The sequence below is a fragment of the Peromyscus leucopus genome, chromosome 9, assembly GCF_004664715.2.
Source record: "Peromyscus leucopus breed LL Stock chromosome 9, UCI_PerLeu_2.1, whole genome shotgun sequence".
NCBI classification, from domain to species: Eukaryota; Metazoa; Chordata; class Mammalia; order Rodentia; family Cricetidae; genus Peromyscus; species Peromyscus leucopus.
The window spans coordinates 82891421-82914654 of NC_051070.1; the positions used below are offsets into that span (position 1 = coordinate 82891421).

At 51.8% G+C, this 23234-nt stretch overlaps 1 protein-coding gene across 1 annotated transcript in view; it reads left to right on the forward strand.

Moving 5' to 3' along the window:
- Positions 1-23234, forward strand: part of Kcnk5 (potassium two pore domain channel subfamily K member 5) — a 42799-nt gene that overhangs the window by 740 nt on the left and 18825 nt on the right. The gene's annotated exons all lie outside the window — the stretch shown is intronic.

Below are 23234 nucleotides of genomic sequence, written 5' to 3' on the forward strand. Positions count from 1 at the left end.
CGTGCAGACTTGGTCAGAACCTAGAACGTTCCGAGAAAATTTGGGGTTGACTCCAGGGTGAACTGGGCCCCGCGGTAGCTTAGTGTGGGTGTGCGGGTGCCTCCCTCTTTGGAGGGAGGCTGTGGGGCGGATAAAGGCGTTTATCTTTCCTTGGAGACGCTCCCGGAGTCCGGGAGCGGAGCCGGGTGCCACCCCTTGCTTCTCCACCTCCTGCTCCAGGGCTCTTGCCGCGCCCGCTCGACCTTTCTTAAGAACTTGAATACAGTGGAGAGCCCCCAGAACCATCGCGGGCAAAACTATACCCGCCGGTCCCTGCTCTCAAGAGTTGGGCAGGGGGCTCGGGCGTGTCCTGAGTGCCTGGGAGGAAGGTCTGTGGCTGGAATGCTGGGGACGCTCTCAGGCTTCCGGGAAGTCTTACCAGGCTGAGACATCCCTCTAGGACCGGGAGTTAAACTTTGTCAAAGTAGCAGGTTGCACAAATGAACACCCAAACCCAGGTAGTCCCTTTTCAGAGAGGGAGGAGAGTGTGGGTGAGGGGAAGTTGCCTCGATGTTGGCCTCGATGTTGTCCCTTATCTGAGAATGCACACACCCAGTGGACGGCATTGACCTCACCATGGTAAACTTGACTGGCCATCTCTAATGAAACCTTGAGCCAACTTGGGGTCAGAGGTCCCTCAGTATCTGTTTCTTAAAGGCTCAGCCCCAACCACCCATCCCTGTGTGGATGGCCTCTTATCAATAATGGTAGGATTAGATTGGAGCAGGGATAGATTGTCCAAGCTATTATAGATAGATCTGATCAGGTACATGTAATCGACATCACCTCCCCAATTCTTTCCACCTGTCCTGTCCCTCACTTTCCAGGCTCAGTTTCCTGATGTCAAATGGGAACAAACCCATCTTCCTCCTTGTCCTACCCTGGGTTGTTGAGAACAGAAAACCTGAGCACATCTTACTGGTACTAAAACCTATTTTGCCTCCAGGTCGAAGACAGACATTCACAGAGATAAGACACGTATTTTAGGTGCCTAAGGGATCATGGGCTGTGTAGAGAATTGTCCTTAGGAAGCCTGTGAGACAGGTTTACACTACCAGGTGGGTGGGGTGTTGCTTTTGAGTAGGGTCATTGATTCCACTACGCAGTTTCTGGGGGTGAGTTTCAAAAGATGCATGGTTGGTCTAGCTCCTCTTCTTCGAAGAGGTTCTGGAAAGATCCAAGGACCCCCCTGCTGGGTGCCTGCTGTGTCTGGCTGTGCTGGGGGAAGAAGGTGGCCAGTTTATGGTTTCCCTGGAGGAAACAATATCTCCGGAGGAGAGTTTTTGTATGGTTTGCCCTGGAGGGAGGGGGCAGGGGAGGATGATGAGGCTTGAACTGCCCTCACAGTGCCCCCCCTCCCTGCTGCTCCTCCGCCATGGCAGGGGAAGGAAGGAAAGAATTCAAGGCTAAATGTGGGAAAATAAACTTCAAAACACAAGGAGAAGGGAAGGGGGGGCAGGGGCTGCACAGCCGGGTGCATCTGGTGGTGGTGGTAGCTTTACAAGCCAGGCGGCTTCCGTAGGGTGTTTGAAAAAACAAAACGCTCTTTATTTTGAGGCCTCATCTGTCAGCAGTACCTCCACCCTCAAAGTGGACAGGTAACTTTTTAGAAAAGCATCTGAGCAACGTCAGGCCAGTGTAATTTGGAGCAGATTCTAGATGCTTGCTTGAATGAATGAGGACAGCCCAGTCACCGTCCCCCTGCCTCCCCCCACCCCCTCAAAAAGAGCCTTGTCAACTCCAACTGGGCAGTTCCCTCCTTTCAAAGGAAAAACCCAAGAAATGAAAAAGGACCAGTGAAAGCATTTGCCAGCCTCAGCTTAATCTGCAAAAATCTGCCTCTCTCGGCTTTCTGATCTGTGACGTGGGGCACTGCCTCAGGCCTCAGGAAATTGGTTTAAGGGGAAAAAAACCCGAAAACTTGAAAATCTTCCTTCCCATCTGGCTGCCTGTGGCATCCTGGGTATTTTCCACCTGAGGTACTGGGTTTTAGCTGGTCTGAGTTGCCCTGGTCATCACAAAGCCCCTTAGCTGAAAATTCCTGGGGTGGGAGCGGGAGGTAGCCTTGCTTGGGTGGGGGTGGGGTTTACTGCTGCAAATTGGGCTGTGTAGTCAAAGGCGGGGGAAAGGGAGAGGTCTAGGAAGACGTGATCAGGCCTCCCTATCCATGCCATCGTTGAGCTGTGCACACGCAGGCTGCCTTCCAAGTGCCCTGCACCTACCTACCAGCCTGGGACCCCATGGCTGCTCTCCTTGCCTTCCTGCTTTGAGGCAGGGTCTCAAGTAGCTCAGGCTGGCCTAGAACTCATTGTGTAGCTGAGGACGACCTTGAATTCCCGATCTTCCTGCCTTTCATCTTGTACTATACCACTTGCCGTGAATGCAGGTGCTTGGGGAAGAGCCCAGGGCATTTTTGTACCCTAGGCAAGCATCTCTACCCTAGAGATATATCTGTAGCTCTGATTTTAGTTTTTAGTTTTATAATAAATCTTATTGGTTCATTGATTAAGACAGGTCTTACTCTGTAGCTCTGGCTGTCCTGTTCATTATGTAGGCCAGTCTGGTCTCGAACTCACAGAAATCCTCCTGCCTTTGCCTCCTGAGTGCTGGCATTAAAGGCATACACCACCATGGTCCAGTCCAACTAGTTTTGAGATAGGGTCCTGGTGTGTAGTCCAGGTTGCCCTTGAACTCATAATCATCCTGCCTGATCCCCCTGGATGCTGAGATTATAAGCAAATGCCTCCATGTTTGGCATCACCAGATCTTTGGTGGCTGGCTTTCCTAGCTGTTAAAGTGTACGCCCCCCCCCCTTTTTTTTTTTTTACCCAGCAAGGGAAATTAGCATTGATAGTGCATCTACTGTACTGGGTACTGTGGTTAAAATTATCCTCACTCTGTGGGAAGGCATAAGCTGATATTGCCTCCTGGCTGGGCCATTTCCTCATCAAACTGGTTAACTTACCTTAGCCTCAATTCCCTCCTCGGCAAAATGAGCAGTTTGGTGAGGCTCCGGGGAAGAAGGTATGAATAGAAGCAAGCAGGCTCCTGCCGCTTGCCAGCATTTATTGAGTTTTATGGAGCGCTCCCTGAGGACGGCATCCTGCCAAGTGCTTTACCTGGTTGCTTCAGGTGCTTTATAGTGACCTCATGAGTTAAGATAAGGCAGCTGACACCCAGGGAATGTAAAGTGGCCACATGGACAGGAGCTTCAGCCTTGAGATCACCCCTAAGCAGTGTCCACCTTGGCCACCCCACCGCAGGAGTGTTGCTCTCTGAGGGAGCTGAGTTAATTGGTTCAGCTTGACTTTGGACAGCTGGGAAATTCTATTTTTTGTTTCCTCTGGAACAGGCATCGGCACGCAGGCTCCTCCGGTGTGGCTGCCTGGCTGACCCGGCCCTGTCTCCGGCACTGGAACTGTGCCTTGCTTCACCTTCTCTCCTTTTGGAAGCCCCTCTCCCCTCCCCCGAAGTAGAGGACTGAGTTGAATTGACAGGCTGACAACCCTCCCCACCCCCCAGCCACATCCCGCCAAGGTTCTTAAAATATTCTAGGGGTTCCCATGTGTACCTCCTTTTATTTATTTATTTATTTATTTATTTATTTATTTGGTTTTTCGAGACAGGGTTTCTCTGTGTAGCTTTGCGCCTTTCCTGGAGCTCACTTGGTAGCCCAGGCTGGCCTCCAACTCACAGAGATCCGCCTGGCTCTGCCTCCCGAGTGCTGGGATTAAAGGCGTGCGCCACCACCGCCCGGCCTCCTCCTTTTATTTATAAATCCTTAAATCCTCCACACACACTCAACAGGCGTAACACACATCCCAGTCCTGGAATTCTGACACCATTACTAACACCTGTCCTCCCCCAAGTTATAAAAGACAAAACTGGACTCTGTCCTAATGACTTCTGACCAAAACGTTTAAAATGAGGCGTATTGGAAGGCTTGGAGAAAAAGTCCTCTGAGCTTGGTTTAGGGGAACACAGGGTTAATATGAGCACCCATTTTGTTTCAAGCCACAGTGGACACCATGAGGCTCACAGATCTTCTCACCTGCCCGTGATAGAGAAACACAGTAAGTCTTTGGAGTCTTGATCGTGGAGGCCTCCATGTCTCTAGCTCAACTTGAATTCTCTAGTCTAGGGCTGCAGAGGTAGAAAGTGGGTCTTTTTTTTTTTTTGGATAAGGTTTCTCTGTGTAGCCCTGGCTGTCCTGGAACTCACTCTGTAGTCCAGGCTGGTCTCGAACTCACTGAGATCTGCCTGCCTCTGCCTCCCCTGAGTGCTGGCATTAAAGGCGTGCGCCACTACCGCCTGGCAAGACAATCCTTTCTAATGACTTGTTTTCTTAAGTTACACTTAAGTTGAAGGCTGGAAAAAAACCCAAACCACTACCTCAAATCCACAAGTCCACCTTAGTTAACTGTCCCGGTTAGTTTTACCAGTTAAAAATACATTTTTATTAAGCTGTCTTGAGAGTTTTAATGGCGCCTCTAGGATGATCAGATGACCCGCAGTCGTGAAGAACCGTCCCAGGGTAGAAATTGGCACATGTTGAAAGCTTGAAAGTGGGGTGGTGGAGGCTTCCAGGAGGGGGCCTAGAGGAGGGAGGTGATGATTGCCACTTCCAAGTATTTTCCTGGGGCTTTGCCCTGTTTATAGGCTGGTGTTTAAAAGAAAAACAATCCCCTGGTTTTGGATGCTGCGCTTGGCTAACCCTGACCTGGGGCCAAAGGCTTTCATATTGAACTTGGCTGTTTGCTGTCAAATTGGGCTCAGCTTCTGAACTCTGTGTGAGGTTGTGTTTGGGAGGGGTAGATGGGAAGGAAGGGAGATGCAAAGTTTTGGGGAGCAGAGAAAGAACCCAGTGAGAAGTGAGGTAACCACCAGGAAGCATGGGAAGGGAGCTGTCTCTTTCCATTGTTCACTGAGCCCAGTCCCCTGGGCCCCTGACTTGTCTGTGTCCATCCCACCCTGCCCCTGCTCCTCCCCTGCACCTAGAATAAGGTGGAGGAGGTAGGTAGACTGTGTGTTTAATGCTGCCCTGGTCAGAGGTCTCCTGCATCACCATAAGCAGTGTGCCCGATGATTCCACGTGGCCGCTGGTACCGCCCAGAGCTCGAGCACAGGAGAGTATAGCCAGCCCATAGTACATTCTTGCTCAGAGCTGGCCTCTATCACAGATGTCACTGGCCCATCCAGGGTGCTTGGGATCAGAAGTGATTTGGATTTTCACAGATTTGGAGTATCTGTAGCTACATGACCAGCTTGAGGACCTGACCCAAGTCAAAACATGGAACTCTTTTGAGAGTGATTTTATGAACTGTAGTGCGCCTGCATTTGTATGCAGCCTATGAGATTGGGTATAGAATTTCCCACTTGTGACATCGCTTTTAGTTTTGGTGTTTGTTTGTTTGTTTGTTTGTTTTTTCCCTTTTTCCCAAGACAGGGTTTCTCTGTGTAGCCCTGGAGCCTGTCCTGGAACTCACTTTGTAGAACAGGCTGTCCTCAAGCTCATAGAGATCTGCCTGGCTCTGCCTCCCAAATGCTGGGCTTAAAGGTGTGCGCCACCACTGCCTGGCTTCAAAAAGATTTGAATTTAGATTTTTCAGAGAGAGGTTAGCCAGCCTATTCAGGACTGTCGCTACCAGATGTTCTGCCATGGAGTGTCCCATGCACAGACATCATGAACTTCTAAATGGCTTTGTAAAGAATCAAAAGGACCTGTACGCTGTTTTATGTGTTCGTATATGGGTGCACACATATATGGGTGTATGCTATGGCCACGTGACTGAGGTCAGAGGACAAGTTGATCCTGCCTACCATGTGGGTCCCAGGGATCACACTAAGGTTGTCAGGCTTGGCGGCAATGTCTTTACCCACTGAGCCCTCTCATGGGCCCAAGACTTTCTAGAGCATTTAATTCTGGGCCTAGCTAGCACACAGGGAAGGCCTCATGCATGCTCGGCACACATGCCTTGCCATTGAGCACCGTTCTTGGCCCTGAATTTACTTTTTAATTATAAAATACCAGAGATAGGGTCTGGAGAGATGCTCAGCCGTTAAGAGCAAGTACTGCTCTTGTAGAGGACCCAAGTTCAGTTCCCAGCACTGGCATGGGGCTTACAGCCACCTATAACTCCAGTTCCAGGGACTCTGACGTTTTCTTCTAGCCTCCAAGGGTGCATGCGCTCATGTGCACCCAACTCCCACCCCCCACGCTTGGGATTAAAAATACTGAAAGTTTTTTTTTGTCTTTAACTATGTTCTGTCTTCACCGGTTTTGGTGTACCATTCCGTGATGATAACTGTCTTCACACGGTTGTGATTCAGATCTGTGTTAACCCTTTCTTTTTGTGGAACGGAAACTTCCTGCTTATCAACCATCTATCTCCCCACCTTTCCCCACCAGCCACTGGTAAACCGCCATTATGCTTCCTGTTACTGTGAATTTGATGCCCTCAAGGTGAATCATGTAGTGTTTGTCTTTTGGTGTGTAACATGGTCCGGCCAGTAGAAAACCACATGGAGGTTCTTATCAGTTAAAAATAGCCCTGCCCTGTGATGTGTTCTGGCCTATGCTAAACAAATGCAGGGGCACTGAGCCGCCTCCCAACTGTCGACTGGATGTTTTATTTTTACTGTTACTTTGTGGGTGTGTACGGGTGTTTTAACTGCATGTATGTCTGTGCACCATGTGTGTGAGTGGCGAACGAGGAGGCCAGAAGAGGGCCGTGGAGCCCTTGGAGCTGGACTTGCAGACGGTTGTGAGATACTGTGGCTGCTGGGGATTGAACCCTGGTCTTTGGGGAGAGCAGCCAACGCTCTCAACTGCTGAGCCATTTCTCCAGCCCCTCAGCGGAATATTTTCAAGAACTAGATGGAAGGCGGTGGGAGAGGGACGGGGGATCTCCCCTTCCGTGGCCCCGAGAGACGGATAAATGTGCATGATGGGGCTTGGGCTGCAGCCACAGGCCAGGGAGGTGAGGGTCAGATGACAGAGCCTCGTGAGCTTAGCCAAGGAATTTGAACTCCATCAAATGTTTGCCGTTTTCAAGGAGGGGAGTGGATAACGTTACAGAAAGTTCTCTCCTTCTTCACAGCCATTTACAACTGCAAACAGTGGAATATTCTGACCGAAATTAAATTTCCGTAGGCTCAGCCATTCACCTCGTGAGTGTACTGATAAGGTCGCCTCCTCCTTCCTCTCCACTTCTGGTGAAACGGAGTGTGGCTTTTCCCAGAAAGCCCCACTCCAGCCCCTTCTTCACCCCAGACACCAGTTGAGGTGCCTCTTTCCCTGCTGTGGGCCCTGTCCCTGTGGAGGTCCAGTCTGGGACAGTCTCCCGGACACTCCACTCCAGTCTGACTTTCCCCAGCTGTCCTTTGTTCTTCCATGGAAGAGGGTGGAATATTGAGCACTGCTTCCCGGAGCCTGTAGACTCAACCCCCAGCCACCAGAAACCCTAATGGGACGGAAAGGGGGCCCTCTCTTGCTGGCCAGCATTTCTGTGCAGAGGAACCTCAAGAACTGGAGGGCCTCTGAGCCCTTGAGCTCGGTCTTGTTGGGGAGAGGAAATCGGGCTGGGGCGGTGAAGCGAGGGAGCCACAGGCAGAAGTGCTGAGTGACGGGGAGCAGATGGTGGAAGCTGGAGGGCAGGGCATGGTTGAGGGGCCTTGGAGGTGTCTGAGAGACTGTTTCCAGGAAGGCCCCACTGATCACGGAGGGCACACCGAGGTAAAGCCAGCATCAGCTCACTGTGGCCCCGCCTGATGAAAAAGGAGAAAGTGAGCTGAACCCCAGCATCCATCTCCGCTTCTGGCAAAGGGACAGAATATGAATAGCTGCCTCATGCCTCTGGGGTCGTGTACCCTCAAACTGAGCCAAAATGGACCCCTTTAAAAATGATTTCTGTTTTTACATGGGCACAGATTTTTATATGTATGCATGTTTTATCTGCATGTGTAGTATGGGCACCGTGTGAAGGTCTCCTGCCCCCAGAAGTCAGAGGGCCACTTCAGATCCCCTAGAGCTGTAGTTATGGATGACTGTGAGTCACCGTGTTGGTGCTTGGAACTGAACCTGGGTCCTCTGTGAAAGCAACAAGTGCTCTTAACCACTGAGCCATCTCTCCAGCCCTGACCCTTCCTTTTTAAAGTTGTTTTAAGTGGTCACAACGGTGAAGAAAGGTCTGTTGGTCCCAGGAATTGGGGGTAGTTTCTGTGGTAAACCTGACCACATCATCTGGAGGTCTTTGGAACTGGTAGGCATGAGGAATATAGAGGAGAAGCCCCAGAATGCTTGCAGAAAGCAGAGTTTAATGTGGGGCCTTGGTTGAGTTTGGAAGACCAGAATGCACATGCCTTCCCTGCCGTGACGCCTGGCTATGCTCTGGGCATGGGAGAGCCAGAATAAAACCTTCTTCCTTAAGATGTTGTCAGGTATTTGATTACGGCAACAAGAAGAGTAACCAGACAACCACAGAGGTTGTACTATGTCTGGGGCCTTGCCATTAGGAGAATGAGGAAGATTTGACACCCAGCCCTCATGCTTGGAACCATCCTGCCATACATTCTGTTGCGTTGATAGTGGAAGAAACGAGGAGGAAGGCTGAGAAATGGAAAAACGCCACATTGCCTGGGGTCTTAAGAATCTTGTGGTATGTGGAGCTAAGCATCCAGGGTATTGATGAGTGTGACTGTGAGCAAGTTGTCCCCTCCTCAGATGGGACAGTAGTACTCACTTGTCTTCATGTTCAGCACTGTATCAGGGTGCTTATACCACACAACAGGTGACCCAAGCATCCGCTGCTCTCCCTACCCCGTGTCTCTGGGCATCTTGTCCCTGATCCCCTCCCCGCAGGCTTCACCATGCATTGAGTTCTTAATCTAGACGTTGGTGGCAAGGAGGATGATGAAACCCATCAAGTCCTTCCTTTTTGTGCCCCCCACCTTTTTCCACTCCTTTCAAATTAACTCACGATTCATTTCATGAAGGGTATAATCAACGCTTGGAAATGTGACTTCTCCCTTCCAGTCTCAAGCCTTGCTTAAGTCTTTCCCCCCCGGAGAATCCTGGGTCCAGGTGGCCCCAGAACCATCTTTCCTAGGTGGTGGCCATGCAGGATTGGAGGCAACCCTGAGCCCTCCCTAGAGGCAAGACAGTACCAACACTCTTGGGGCTCTCTTGGTGGCCAGGGCTCTTTGATGAGCTTTGCAATCTGCATTCTTTTTCCTCTCATCCATCTAAATATTTAGGCTTCCCGCTGAAATATTTAGGAAGGACTGTGTACTTCCCTGGCTGTTGTCACTCACTCCTCCATGCCCTGCTGTAATCGGACTACAGCTGTTCAACCAGCTCCTTCCTACACTGGGGACCTGCGGGGGTGGGGGGCGACAGGGGGGATACTTGTCCAAAGCCGAGGAGAACCTCTGCAGGGTAGTTGGTGGCAAGACCAGCTTGGCTCCATCATGTAGTTTGGAGGCTGGCCTTGTAGGTCACCAGGAATCTTATCAGCCTCGTCTGGAGGACTGTACACCCCAGGGCTCCTCCACTTGTCTGAGTCAACCTATACTTGGATGGGGAAAGGAAACCTTCGTTTGAGCCATTGTGAAGACAAAAGCTGATCATAACCAGAGGTCTAATCTTACCTATATACTAGTTTGTGCCATGTGACCCTGGCCAGATTTCACCACTACATATTCACCCATTTATTGAAGGATTGGAGTGCCTTTGAATTAGACCATAAGGGCCCAACATGGGACACCTCTCTGTCCCCTTTTGTTACCATGCCCAATCTCAAGATATCCAGCATGAAGTACTTGCTTTATGTTCTGTCATGCCTAGGTGCCCAGTGGCACACACCTTCTCATGAAAGTCTGAGGGGGAGGCCAGGCCTCTTGTAAGATCAAAGCCAGGTGATTTCAGCCAGGTAAAGCTGCACTCACTGGTCTTGGTCTCTCACAAGCTTTGAAAGAAGTAATCCATATTTATGGATAGTGAGATGGCCCTGCAGGTAAGGGTGCACACTCCTGAAAGTTGTCCTCTGACCTCTACCTGTGTATCATGACTTGAACACACCCACACACAATAAAAAATTTTAAATGCAATAAAAAGTTTATTCCTGTGCTGGATAGTTTTATGTTAACTTGACACAAGCTAGAGTCATTTGGGAAGAGGGATCCTCAACTGAGAAAATGCCCCCACCAGACTGGCCTGGGGACAAGCCTTTGTTGCATTGTCTTGATTGATGGTTGATGTGGGAGGGCCCAGCTCATGGTGGGTGGTGCCACTCCTGGGCTTGTGGTCCTGGGTTCTATCAGACAGAGGCTGAGCAAGCTATGGGAGCAAGCTAATAAGCAGCACCCCTCCATGGCCTCTGCATCAGCTCCTGCCTCCAGGTCCCTGCCCTGACTTCCTTCTGTGGTGGATGGCAATGTAGAAGTGTAAGCCAAATAACCTTTCCTCCCCAAATTGCTTTTGATTGCAGTATTTTATCACAGCAATATAAACCCTAAGACAATTCCCTACCCCACCCCACCCTGCCCCTTCAAACTACATTTGGGGTACTAGGTAAGGGTAGGCAGAGTCATTTTTTTAAGTTGTATATGTGTGTGCTTACAGTATGATTATTCATTAAGTGTGTATGATGTGTGATACAAAGAAGAGTAACAATGAACAACAAAGAGTAACATTTCTTCCCACTCAGAGCCTTCGATAGTAAATTGTATGTTCTTGTCACATATGTGCCATACAACCCAGACCACTATTCTACTGTTTTTTCTGTTTTGTTTTGTTTTGTGTTGTTGTTGTTATTGACTGTGTGTATGCTGTGGGTCTCCGCATGAGTATGCAGTGCCTACAGGAGCTGGAGTTACAGGCGGTTGTGAGCTGCCCAACATGGGTGCTAGGAACCAAACGCAGGTCCTCTGCAAGAGTGGTGTGAGCTCTTAACCTTTGAGCCCTCTTCAGTTCCAAGACAAGTTTTTACTTTGTAGCCCCATCTGGCCTCGAACTTGCAGCCACTCTCCTGCCTGAGTTTCTAAAAGTGCTGGGACTATAGGCACATGCCACCAAAATCCAGCTGCTCTCTTCTTAGAGAGGAGTTTTCCAGGCTTCCATGTAAATGATAGCATGTTTGTGCTTGTTGAAGGCTGGCATTTAAGGCCTTCCTGGGATGGATGGATGGATAGATGGATGGATGGATGGATGGATGGATTTGATACTTTTGACGCAGGATTTTCAAATAACCCAGGCTACCTTTAAATTGGCTATGTATTTGAGATTGCTCTTGAACTCCTGATCATCCTTCCCTCACCTCATTACCGCCCTGGGGTTTAATCTGCCTTCCCTGTCTATGAATTAGTCAGATGGTAAGCACCTAGTTACTCTGCCCCTGGGGGCTGGGGAGAATCCTGGGAGTCTGTCACCAGTCACTCAGCTGTCACTCAGCCGCGCACCCTCCAGCTGCGGTCATCCCCCTTTGATGGGAGTGTCCCAGTGCACAGCTTCCCAGTCTGGGTCTGTTTATCTCCAGAGGAACACCCCCGCCCCCAACTCCATCCTGTCCCATCTCTGCCATCCTTTGTTTTATAAACTTTCTCCAGCCTCTTCCTGGGATGCTGGAGGCCCGGGCTGTGGTTGCCAAGCCCTGGTCTTCAGCTCTCTGCTGGGTGCTGGGGTAGGAGGGGGAAGTGTGCTTTCTACTGTGAAGGAACTTGAGAGTGCACATATCCAGCCCTCTTGCAGCAGATACCAAGCACGTGCTGAGTGCAGGCTGACTAAGCGTGAGCACACACGGGCGGCCGCAGGCGCGGGTGACTAGATCTGCAGGCTGTCCATGCTTAGCCTCGGCCCTCCCTCAGTTTAGGGAATGTCTTTAGGCTGTGTTATGGGGAAATGGGGATGGGCTGGGGTGGGCCATCTGGATGTGTGCGTGTCCCTGCCCTTGTTTAATCTTCAGAGCCTTGCAAGGAGGAGCTCTGAGAAGGCCAGGACTGTTTGCATGAGAGGAGGCGGCTCTCTAGCTGATAGTCAGTGGTGTGACATGGTAGACCACAGCCACATTGGGTTTTTCCACCCCTTGGCCTACCACACAGGGAGGGAGCTGAAGTGTTTGCAGGGTGTTTCCTATATAGCACCTAGGTGACCCCCCTCACCACACAGGGAGGGAGCTGAAGTGTTTGCAGGGTGTTTCCTATAGCACCCAGATGACCCTACCCAGTCTTCTAAAAAGCTTGCAGATGCGGGCTTGTGCCCACCCCACCCTCCACCTTGTCTTTTCCAAGGGTCTGCATTCATTTCAAGGGTCAAACCATTCATTTGACGATTTCCTTCTGCCTCCTCCACGGGCCTGACATGGGAGGGGACCGCTCCCCCGATAGCCAGCTATATGCGATCCCATTTGTTGGACTGGAAAGCAGGGCCTGGTAAGGAGGGACTAAGGTGGTGGCACAGCTGTCTTGCAGGGTGTCTAACCTGTCCACATTTCATGACATTATGATCCGCAAATGTATTGGGCCACATGCGTAGCTATCCTGGGATGCGTGTGACCTGTGGGCTGCATGTTGGACGTTTTTGGGCAGAGAGGCAAGTTCAGGTTCATCAAGCAGTACTGATTTCGGGTCTGGCTGTGGGCCTTTCTTCAGAGATAATTCTTAGCCCAGTTACACACACACACACACACACACACACACACACACACACACACACACACACACACCCCTCTATGTGTGCATGGGTCTGATACCGTTGTATGTCTGCATGTTTGTGCATGTGAGCGTGGGTATGCATGTGCCATGGCGCGGCATGGAAGGTCAGTCCTCCTGTTTGACTTGGAGACACAGTCTCTCTTCACTGGACCATGGGAATTCTGTCTCTGCCTCCCATCTTACACAGAGAGTGCTGAGACAAGGTTGGCCTTGTCAGGTGTGACTTGGTTTCTGGGCATCCCAACTGAGATCCTTACACTGCATGAGCCATCTTTGGGGCCCACTGCATCCTTACAGCATTGCCTTTAAGTTGCAAAGGTGTTGATTGTTTTGGGGGTGTAGAGCCTGCCTCACTTCCTGCCCTGCCCAGCACACTTCCCTGAGATCTGGGGGGCTGGCTTCCCTTGTCATGAGCACCCATGGGAGAAAAGGTGAATGTTGCTTGTGTGGGAAACTCCCAGTAGCACAGAAGGGAGGATGTTTTTCTGGGCCAGGCTAGAGCCTGGGGCAGCAGGGATCGGCCTCAGGCCCACTCCCAGCCCCCACCCCACTCTCCTGGGGACTTTTTCTCCAGCACTGGACTCTACATCCGAGGAGCTGTCTCCAGCCCATCGGAGAGGTTGCAGGAGGTGATTAACACCGAGGACACCTCTCCTGGCTGCAAAGGCTTAAAAATGTCAGGCTGGAAGGATCTTAGTAGTTCTTTAACCAGCCTCCTGGAGCCAAGGCCCAGCCCTGTAGGGAAAGTTACACAACTTAGTCTAAGACAACTGCTTACCAGGGGTGGGGAGGTACATTGAAGAGCCATTAGAGCTGGGGGGCAGGCAATTAAGGAAAGGCTCCTTGGGAACAGTGACCTTGGAGGGCAGGTCAGTTAGCCAAAGGTGATCACCACACCTGCCAATGGCTCTCCTGGTCACCGCCCCAGCAGCCTGGGGTTTTGGCCCCCAACCTGGAAAAGCCTTGGGCAGCTCCTCCCTCACAGTCGCCTGGGGCTGGGTGGGGTAGGGGGGTGGACTGTTGATTTTGAGATTTAAGGATTCTTTTTGTTGATCCTGGTTGGCCTTGGTGCAGACGAGGACTAGAGGTCAACCTTCCGTGGGAGGAGAGGTATTCTGCAGCCCTGCATGCCTGTGGCATGTGTGCCTCACTTTGACCAACACGGTTGAGGTTTATGTTGTTGTTACTCTTTTTTAAGACAGGGTCTCACTATGTAGCCCTGACTGGCCTGCAAAGCTGCTCTTTGTTTTAGAGACTTGCTAGGCCACAGATCACTCCTTGGTTTGTTTGTTCGTTTGAGATAGAGTCTCAGGTAGCCAGGCTGGCTTTTAACTAAGGACGACCTTGAACCTCTACCTCCAGAGTGCTGGAGTTGGCAGGCACACACACCACCATGAACTTTTCATTTGGTGCTGGTCGCGGAACCCAAAGCTTCTACAAGCTAGGCAAGCGCTCTAGCTGGGCTGCCTCCCCAGCTCTCTTCAGACCCTTGTTTGCTCCTGGCTTCAGGAACTGCCCTGAGCATTGCCTTTGGGGTTCTGATATCCCAGGTACCACTCTCCTTGTCACGCCCAAATAGACCTTATTCGACCTTATTCGTAGGTTTGTTTACCACTTTAGGCATAAAAACTTTTAAATCGGGAAACCTGGATTATTACCAGAGCCGTCAACAGTGCCTCTACCTCCAGCCTGTTCCCCACCCCTATTATCAGCACCCCTAAGAGGCCCTTGGCCTCCATATAACCCCTCAGCCTCCTATCCTTTGGCATGACTGTGGGCCAGGGGACCCTCAGAAAGGACCCCGCAAGAAAGAATTAAGGAGTTGGAGGGGAGGTTGTGATCACCTTAGTTGTGAGCTGTCACCCGTCACCTCTCTGTCAGCTGGAGCCACACTTAGGATAGGCACCTGCACTTGGCTTCCCCAGGGTTAGTGACCCCCGTCCCTCATAGGACACTGCTTAGCACTTGGGAGAGACTCTTTAGTCTTTCTTTCTTCTGGTGGTTCACATGTCACCCAGACACAGCCCTGCCGGGGACAGCGAGGTGGCTTATCGTATGCCAAGGACTGAGAGAGCTCTGGGTGTTATCTTGGCCGGGGTGGCCTTTGTGTCTCCTGTAGGGTTCTTGCTGCTCCTGGGCCCCCACCCCCCCATGCGGGATGGAGGTAGGCACCTGTCCACGGACCCCAGAGTAGAAAGAACGTCAGCCCCAATCCTCCCCATCACTGCTGTTCAAATAAAACTCATGTCCCCTGGGCTGTGGAATGCATCCTGCCAATGTTGGCTTTGGAAGGATGCCCTTCCCCTCCCAGCATCCCTGCCCCCCCCCTCCAGAGCAGCCATGGGGACAAATGCTGAGCAGGCTAAGTGGGGCAGGCTGGTGCGGGAGTGTCTTGTCAGCACCCCCAAGGTAGGTAGCAGGAAGAGGGCTGGCGTCCTGATTAGCAGCTTTCCACAACCCTCCCCCGTCTCAGACTCTGGTCCCAGGCCTTATATCCATTGGAATGACTGGCCCAATAAGTGGCAGCCTCAGAAGATTGTGTGTGACTGGGCCAGCCACTGCACCCCTGAACCAAAGGCTTGTTCACCAAGGCCAGTTAAACAGGGAATTTCGGTTGTAGGCTCAGCACTGGTTTAAAGGGCTGTCAGGATGAAGAGAAATACTAGATGCCATGTACCTTCCTTTGAAGTAGGTGGGGCTTGGCCTGTGTTGGGGTGGTACCACACAGTGCTCAGAACTAGGTATAAGCCTAGCATACTGCAGCCACCAAAGGTTCTCCCGGTAATGAATAAATGTAGGTCGGGATGCTATGGTAGTATGCCCTGATGCTGGGTCTGGGGGTTGGCTCCTTTGAGCCCCATGTCTCACTGCTCTGGGGTTTGTGCTGTCCAGTTTCTTTCTCACACTGCTCTCCACAGGGCCCTTGACTTGTGTCCTGTCGCATCCGAAACCGAGGACCCTGTAGGAGAGTAATCATTCATGAACCACTGTTTTGAGCGGCTGGAGCCACGCTAATTTGGCCTCCTGCCTCTCCTGCCAGCACCTCCAGGCCTCCCTTGGCCAATCTCAGTGTGCCCACCTCCAACCCCGAGGCTGCTCTAAGCAGGCTTTCTCCGTCCAGCAAGCCCCCCAGGGTGCTGACAGCGCTGCTGCCCCCTGGCTGCAGCACTGTGTTGGCCAGGACACTTTGTTCCACGAGGCGGCAGGTCCATAGGTTGATGGCCAGAGTACTCAGCATCTCCCTAGGAGTTTGTCTGGCAGCGCCCTCCCACCCCCTCCAGGGGAGGTGCAACTTTTGAGTTCTGGAGGGCTCTTTTGGATTCTATCCCAAAAGCTTCCTATTGCTACCTAGTACACTGAAGATTAACGGAGGTGTGTTTTGACGGTCTCGTCTTTAGACTGTCCAGGGACTGAAGCTTCATGTCCTCAGTTCCCCTGCTGGTTCTGTTGGAGCTCCTTCTGTATCTTTGGGTTTGTTTTGTGTATACAAAGCAAGCACTGTCCCCAGCCCTTCTTTGTACCCATGTCTTACAATTTCCCAGGACACTCCAGCTTCCTGAAGCTAGTTCCTATCTGTCCTGATACTGTTGCGCATTCTGCCCCGTGGCTCTGCTCCCACAGTTTTAAACCTGTGTTTATTGATCAGACTGGCATGCTTTAGCCCGTGGCATGGGTGGCCCCTACCCAGGTGGTTTGGAAACCCTGATGCCTGAGCTGCTTGGGACACGGTGGTTTCCATTGAGTGATTTTAAAAGCAGGTTTGAGGTTCAAGCCACACTTCAGACTTTAAAAAAAAACAAGCCAGGAGCTGTAAGTTCAGCACTGAGTCACAGAAACTCAATTACAAAAAACAGAAGCCAGGCAGGGCCGAGCTTTGGAGACTGGGTTATTGATGTATGTTTTGTTTTTGTTTTTTTGTTTTGTTTTTTTTCTCTTTCTGCCTTGTGCATTTCCTGTAATGCGGTTGTATTGTGTTTGTGACAAAGAACTTGATTTTTTTTTTAATGGCATGAAATGCATGGGTGTGCTGTTCACCTGTTGCACACTGGTTGTTCTTAGTGTGTGGGAACACAGAGCTGGTTTTAACAGAATGTCCTCTGGAGGCCAGTACCCCTTCAGTAGTCAGTGGACGTGTGGCCTTTCAGTTTAGTTACCAGAGTGCAACTTGCTGGGAAGCCAGTGCCCAGGATGACAAGAACTTTCTAGAACCCTGTAGCCTGCTGAGTGATAGTGCCAGGGGCTGGAGGAAGCAGGGTGGAGGTTTGAGATCAGGCTGTAGAGGCGGCTTGCTCTGTCATCTTACCTGAGTTCAGATTTTCACACCCTGTGTAAAAAGCTGGCCATAGCACTGTGTGCCTCTAATTCCAAGGCTGAGGAAGTGGACAAGAGAATTTGTGGAGCTTGTTGGCCAGCCCCGCCTAGCCAATCAGTGAGCTTTAGTTTATTGAGAGATCCTATCTGGAAAAAAATAAAGGGAAAATGATTGAGGAAGACACCCCGAATCAGCTTTGGGGTACACACACGCACACACGCACGCACGCACACACGCACACACAGAGTGTAAGACTGGTCATTTGGCCTGATGTGGGCCAAGAAAGGCACATAGCTCCGTTGTACTGCCAGCTGGCTATTCCCAGTGTTGGTTGGTGTCTTGCACGGGCCAGGGTGGGGTGGGGGAAACCCTCTTCTGGAGGTCTGTGAACAAGTGAGGTCCTGACCCCTATATGCCTCCAGCCCTACCACCTTCCTTGGAGCCCAAGAAATCTCACCGTGTGTTTGAGATTAACAAAAAATAGGAGCTCAGGCAAGATATGAAGTAGGTTATTGTGGACAGTCCAGGGAAGGCCCACACTAGGGGAGGTTCAGATCAGGTATGATTGATAGAGAGTCTACAAGTGCGGTATGCCAAGATGTGCTTTTCTTTCCTAATATGCTATTGCTCATTGAAGCCGTTTAAAAGAATAAATGGAGAAAGTTCAGATCGCATTGCTCAGTCATTGGCCAAGTTTCAAGTGCTCAGTGACCACACGAGACTGCACAGATGAGCATATCTCGTTGTGCAGAGTTCTGCTGGACTGCGCGCTGGGCTGTTTTCTGTTGCTGATAATGCAACGCCACGGACGACTTTGTAAGTTGCAAAGAAAAAGTTTATTTTGGCCCACCATCAAGGGCCTGTGTGTGACGACGGGCTTCTTGCTAGCAGCATCCTGAAGTGGTGCATCACAGCATGTATCAGAGTATGAGACTGTGGGGTGTGTGTGTGTGTGTGTGTGTGTGTGTGTGTGTGTGTGTGTGTCTGCTCTCTTATAAAGCTACTAAGATTCAGTCATGGGGCCCCACCCTGATGACCTTATCCAATCCTGATCCCCTCCCTAAGGCCCAGCTCAGAACACCAAATTGGATTAAATTTCCACACTCTTAACAACTCACTATGGGGATTAAATTTCAGCCCCATAAGCCCTTGAGGGCACTCACATCATATCTAAGCCACCAGGAATACAGCATGTAGGTGCTGGTAATAGCACATAGCTGTGTGTGCCTAGTCATCTGTGTTCCTGTTCTAAGGAGGGCTGGCAGCACATCCAAGGTCAGAAGACCCTAAATGGGGAGAGAGAAAGGGCGGTGAGATGGACATTTTTTTTTTAAGTGGATGAAATGTATGCCTAAGTGATTGCCATATGCCTAGCTTGTTCCTGTCTGGTTTGCTTTGTTTTCTGAGACAACTTCTTGCCATGTAGCCCAGGCTAGCTCTGGACTTGGGAGCCTCCTGCTTTGGCCTCTGAGTGTTAGGCTAACAGGCCTGTGCCACCAGGCCTCGTTGCCTTTGCTGTCTTTGCGCCTTTTGCTTCTTCTTGAAGGGGCGGCGTGGGCCCCAGGGACCGGCCCAGCCTCGCGGTTCGCTTGTTCTCTGTCCTCACGGTATCTTTTTGCCTAACTCTTCCGTCCACCAGCTTGGCCTCTCCTGGACAGGCAGTGGCTTGCCCTGCCGTTGTTTTGGCCCTTTCTGGGCACATGGCTGTGGCTCAGCCAAGACTTAAATGAATCCCTCGGCTCTGTTCCAAGCTGCCTGGAACAGGGAATGTCCAGCCGCGGCTCTGGTCCCACCTTCTTTGGGTTAAATGGGTTGAGTGACCGCCCTGCACATGGGTGGGGTGCTGGTCCTTGCCTGGCACCTGGCATTTGCAGCAAGCAGCCAGACACAGCTACCCCTTTGTCCCTCCATAGAGGTGAATGGCTCAGAGGCCCCTGGGGAAGTCGAAGGTGAAAAAAAGCCTCCTTGTCCTCCATTTTTCGCTTTGGTCTCACTCTCCTTTCCTTGGGATTGACCAGAAGCCTCATGTTAGAATGGGGTGGGCCAAGGGCCATGAAGACGGCAGGATGTGTACTGACGTCTGATGCTGCACTATTTTTAGTATTGGTATTTTATGTGTGTGGATGTTTTGCCTGCGTGTGCACCACCTGTGTGCTTGGTCCCCCAGAAAACAGAAGAGGGGATTGTATCCCCTGGAACTGGAGTTAACAGATGGTTGTGAGCTGCCACATGGGGGTGCTGGGAATTGAACCCAAGTCTTCTGGAAGAGCAGCAAATGCTCTTAACTGCTGAGCCGTCTCTCTGGCTTCTGGGTTAGTTTTTAAGTGACCACTGGCCCGACTCAGGGGCCTCTGCTTCAGCAGATGTGAGGATAGATGGACTCTGGCAATTCCAGGAAAGTCCTTCCTGCTGCTGCCGGAAGCTGAGCTCACAGGAGGACATACACCTACTTCTGCTTGAGCCTCGGGTGACTTGGGAATAGCGGCGGCATTTGTTCATCCTTCGGCCTCCCGTGACCACACCCAGCCCACCTTTCCTCACAATTCTTAATGTTTGTGTTCTGTCTGCAAGCTTGTGGCTGAGGGTGCTCTGCCTGGCGGGGGGGGGGGGGGGGGCACGACGACGACGACGACGACACGGACAGACGACGACACGCAGGTGTGTCAGCAGGGCAGGGGTTGCTGACTTCTGGCCCCTAGTTTTGGCAGTGGGCCGTTGTCTCTGGTAAGATTCTTGTGCCGTGCCAGCAGCAGAGTTTCCATTTCCTGTTGCCTGGCTTGTCCCTGGTCCTGGGCCCCAGGTTGGTGAGACTGGGAGGTTTCTTCAGCTCCCACCACAACCCTCACCTCCGCCCAGCCCCTCTGTCCTGGAAGAGCCCGGGCTGTGTTTTTCCATCACCTCAGTACAAAACGCTCTCTGCTTCTCAACCTGGTCACATCCCACACTGTATTTGGCCTGTGATGATAGGTGGGCGGGGGGCCATTCGGACCGAGTAGAAAAGCAGAGCCAGCTAGTCTAGGTGGCCCCTCTCCTTTTCCACATGCCTGAGTGGCGAGGGCCACTTCTCTCTCCCCAAACTGTTTGGCGTTCCTCTATATGTCAACCCTGTGATCACTAAATGGGGTGGGGTGTCCAGGACAGAACCCCTGGTGTGAGACTTAAGAGGAGAGCCTCTACTTCAGGGTCACAGTCCTCCTTGTCTCTTGTCCAGTGGCTTTGGGGTTGTGGGGTGTTGTAGTCTCAGTTGTGACTCAGTCTTCTCCCAGTGGGTCAGGTCTGGACCTCAGAAGCCACTGAGGCAGAGAAAGCGTTCCCGGACTGCCCCTCCTTCCCCTGACCTACAGAGTACCGTCCATGCCGAGATGCCTGTGCCCGGTTCCTGGCAGTTTCTTGTACAATTTATTCCAGAGAGGATGGAGGCCAGCTGTTGTCTGTCTCCAGCCAGTGACTAAAGTAGAGGAAATGGGCTTGGACCACAGCCGGGGGGTGGGTGGGGGCGGGGGGGCTAGGTTAGAGTCGGGCAGTACAGAACGGGGTTCGTGACAGGTGGTTGGCTTTCAGAAGGAGCGGGCAGGGAGCTCTGTGCAGAGGATGGAACAAGATCACGTTTGGAGCATGGTTGAATGACAGCCCCTCAGAGGCAGGTCCTGGAGGCGAGGTTTGCGTGAGAGGGCACAAGCAATCAGGTAGACTGTTTCCTGGAGTTAATACTGCCACCTAGCACCCTGGAGGCTTTTATTTTTTAATTAGTGAAGAGGTTTGCAGTTTAACCACTTGGTCGTCTTAACACATTATAATCAATAGGCTGCTTCATAACCCCTTATCGGAACCCCAGCCTTTAAGGATGGGTAGTTAGTTACTCATTATCCAGGCCGCCAGCCACGCTGGAAGAAGGGATGTACAGGTGGGGTGGGGAAGCTTGCTACTTTGTGACATCTTGAAGGACACAATGGGGCAGAGTCAACCACACTCCTCTAAGGGTGCCGGTATAACCTGGAAGTAACGTGTGACGGAGCCCAGGAGCAGGCGTCCTGCTGGGGAGGCAGGAGCTGGGAGCCCCAACATAGGCATCTGTGCTCAGTGGAGCAGAACTGACAGCCACTGGGACGGGGATGCTGCCGGGGTCTGAAAGGGCTTCCTTCCCCGCTTCCAGGAGAGCCTGAGCTAATGGCACGCACCGAAAGACCTGTGGACCTTCAACCACCTTGGACATCCCTCACTCAGCCACACCCTCCTCTCTCCATCCAGTCTCTTTCCTCTGGAATCTAGTTCCAAAGTCCACAAGGAGTTGACTCAACAGGCCAGGACCTCTGGGGAGGGGGGAAGCAGTTAACACCTCACCCACGTCAGCCCCGGGGCGCTCACATCATGCCCCAGCAGGCAGATGCTGCGGAGACCCCATCACTTCGTTGGTTAATGTGGAGTGCTCCCCAGTGGAGGTTCCGCTTTGGGGTTTAACAGTATGACTGAAGTCTGCCTTCTGAGCTCTGACCCGTTTAGGCAACGTACATGGTGAGTCAGATAAACAGATGCCTGGTAGCATGATGAAGTGTGATGAAGCACTGGGGGATGGCCCTCCTGGAGGAGGAGATGGTGGAGATGAAGCCTGGGTGAAGGAGGATCATGAGCCCTGGGCAGGGGCCTACAGGAGCATGAGTGGAAATGCGCCAAGCTCGAGCCCCTGTCCCAGTCTCTGACCTTCAGGGTGGCCAAAGGTGTGTTGTCACACGCAGCCGTCACAGGCCCTCAGAACCCAAATCTCAGAGGTGTAAAACAACCATGACCACATCCACTTTGCTTCCCAGTATCCACTGTGTCCAGAACCATGATGCCCACCCTAGCCTAAATGGAACCCATGGTCTTCCTGTTTTACAGATGTGGATAATTTAGCCCGGCACGGACATGCCCTGGGCGACCTGCTGGTAGGGTTAGAGCCTGGGTGCGTCTGCTCCAAAGCCAGAATCTTTGCTCTGGAGTGGCCCCCAGAGGAGGATCCCACACTGGACACTTGGGGCTTTGAAGTGAACTTGTTTGGCCGTCTGGACACGTATGTTCAGTGCAGACCTGGGCCCCAGGGGCCAGGAAGCAGGCAGGCATGAGGCAGGGCAGCTGAGCTGCAGGGGAACCAGCTCTCTCCCAGGTTGTCTGCCATGGATGGGGAGATGGCCAGTCAGCGGTTCCCACGGTGACCTCCTTTGTAGCCTCCTCAAGGTGCTGTTTTTAGAAACTTGGAGAGGATGGTTTCCTGTGGCTACTCCTTCCATCTCTCCTCAAGGTCGTGCTGAATTTAATAAAGTAGGGAGCCTAAGTCTGCACGCACCCTAAAAAATGTGGTCAAGGTTCGATCAGAGTGGGCAATGGCTCCTACTGTGTTGCCCTCGTCGATGTAGAATCTTTCCATCTTTACAAAAAAAGACCTTTTCTTTGACAAGTCCATACGTGTCTACAATGTTCTTGATCATATCCACCATGGCTCTCCCATGTTCTCCACAATCCCGCCCCTGCCCTTGCCAACATGTGCCCCTCCTGCTCTGATACACACCAATTAGTGCGGTCTGTGTGCACATGGGTAACCTACCAGGAACCACAGTCCCTAAGAAAACGAGTCCCCTTCCCTGGCGGGCATCAGGAGCTGGTAGCTCCTCAGCCTGGGGCGGATGGACCCTCATGAGCCCCTCCCTGATCCATGCTGGGATTATTGACTGACTTGATCTTGTATAAATAACCATGGCCGCTGGGAGCTCCTGAGTGGGGCCCGCACACACACACACACACACACACACACACACACCCGGGGGACTGCACTTCTTGGCATTCCTCTGATATGCCTTCCGCCCTCTCTTTCACGGTGTTCCCTGTCTTCTGGCTCTGCCCTGGGTGGCATTCCCTAACACAGTCGTAGGGTTGTTGACTGGATCGTCGGGTTTTTCTGTGGAAAGGGAACCTCAGCCAAGAGTTAGGGCTTCTCATGGCTCTGCCACCAGCTTGCTGTGTGTTTTCAACCATGTCAGTGAGCCCCTAGGCAGATTCCTCATGTGTAAATGGTAGGAGGGGTATCCAGGGATCTCCTGACTCTCTGTAACATAGGGGGATGTAGGGGGGTTATTAAGGCCTTGGAGTCCTGGAGCCTGCTGTGTGGTCTAGAGGGGAAGAGGGGGGCTCACATGTGAACCCC